This window comes from Nelumbo nucifera, chromosome 2 (assembly GCF_055504915.1).
Source record: "Nelumbo nucifera cultivar China Antique chromosome 2, China Antique-T2T, whole genome shotgun sequence".
Classification (NCBI taxonomy): Eukaryota; Viridiplantae; Streptophyta; class Magnoliopsida; order Proteales; family Nelumbonaceae; genus Nelumbo; species Nelumbo nucifera.
In genome coordinates, this window is record NC_142650.1 from 66359082 (window position 1) to 66360609 (window position 1528).

The window sequence follows — 1528 nt, forward strand, 5'->3', positions numbered from 1 at the left end:
ATTCATTGAGAGCTGAAATTTTGGCAGCATTGCAAGGGATCAAAAGAGGCAAGCAGATGAACATCAGAAATTTGTTGGTGGAAGGAGATTCAAGGCTGACAGTTAACTGGTTGCAAGAGAAAGATTCTATTTTGTGGAAGTTCTCGAATGAAAAAAAAAAAAAATAAATAACCAGATTACTTGAAACATGCAAATTCAGGTTAAATGGGCCAAGAGGTGTGCCAATTCTTTGGCAGATTTTTTTGCCAAACAAGGGGTGGGAAGAGCAAACCTTTTTTGGGTTGTGTTGTAATATGATCCTTATTGTTAGGGAGGGTTAAGTGATTTTACCTCTCCCTTTATACTGTATCTCTCTTTAATATTTTTAATAAAAGTTACAGTTATTGATCAAAAAAATGGATAACCATATTATATAACATTCAAGAAACTTGAAACAAATCACTCAACACAAATATTAAGAGTAGATACAAAATGCCATAGGCACATTCACTCTATAAATACCATGCAAATCCGAAGAGAATTTGGAAAAATCATATTTCAAGTTTCAACTTACCATTAGGAAGCTCTGTATCTAAAAGAACCCCAGTTTCAACAGCCCAGCAACGAGCCACATTCTCTTTTGTGTATCCTCCGCCTCCAGTAACCTGCAATAAACCAAGGTTCAACACAATATGCTAAATGGATAACTTTATCAAGCAACTGTAGTTGGCATAATCTTACCAATAAAGGCAAATTAAATTTCTTCACAAATCTTACACATTCGGAATGCCCTGTTGGAAAAAAGATTTTTGCACCCTCAAAATGTCAGGATTAGAGATAAATCAATTTCAATAAGTGTAGCAAAGACCAGAAACGCGAAACAAAGCTCAGCACTTCACTCTGAAGTAAATGATAAATAGAGAATAAATTTCACGTAGAGTAGCACCATCAATTGAGAGGTTAAAGCAGCCCAAGCGGTCAGAAGCTAGTGAATCAGCCCCACATTGCAGAACTATTACACCTGGCAGATATGTTTCAACAACCTTGGCAATAATCTACATGGTTGGAGTATATATTGTAAGAAAAATCTACAATTACTTTGTCAAAAACAACCATAACCATGTAAGAAAATAGAACACAAAATATTCATAATTACAAATTACAGTTTTGAAAAGTCGAGTGAAGCCGGCATCATCTATTCCATCCTTCAGTGGAACATTTATGGAATAATATTTCCCTTCTCTTTCTCCTATTTCCTTCAAAACCAAACCAAAAATCAAAAACAACTAATCAGATATTCTGTTTCAAATAATAGTAAACAAAAACAACCCAACTTTACATTAAACTACAACTGCAAAGTGAACATTGAGACAATTTGTCTTGATGCTAAATTGCTGACTCCATCTTTCAGTACAAGGGATCATTTGGTAACAGCTTAAGTGGCTGAACAGAATGACTTGTTGCATTGCCTTTTAGTGAATAAGTTAAAAAGGAGGTTATGAGATCCTTAATGGCTGAAGCTGAAATTGAATTGGTCACTAGAATTCAA

The 1528-nt window shown here is 34.7% G+C and overlaps 1 long non-coding RNA gene across 1 annotated transcript; it reads right to left on the reverse strand.

The window, feature by feature from the left end:
• Positions 1 to 535: 535 nt before the first annotated feature.
• Positions 536 to 1246, reverse strand: LOC148802296 (uncharacterized). Its single transcript, XR_016082224.1, has 4 exons — positions 1143 to 1246; positions 926 to 1034; positions 721 to 770; positions 536 to 644 (listed from the first exon to the last, which is right to left on the reverse strand). It is a non-coding gene; the product is annotated as an uncharacterized LOC148802296 (long non-coding RNA).
• Positions 1247 to 1528: the final 282 nt, after the last annotated feature.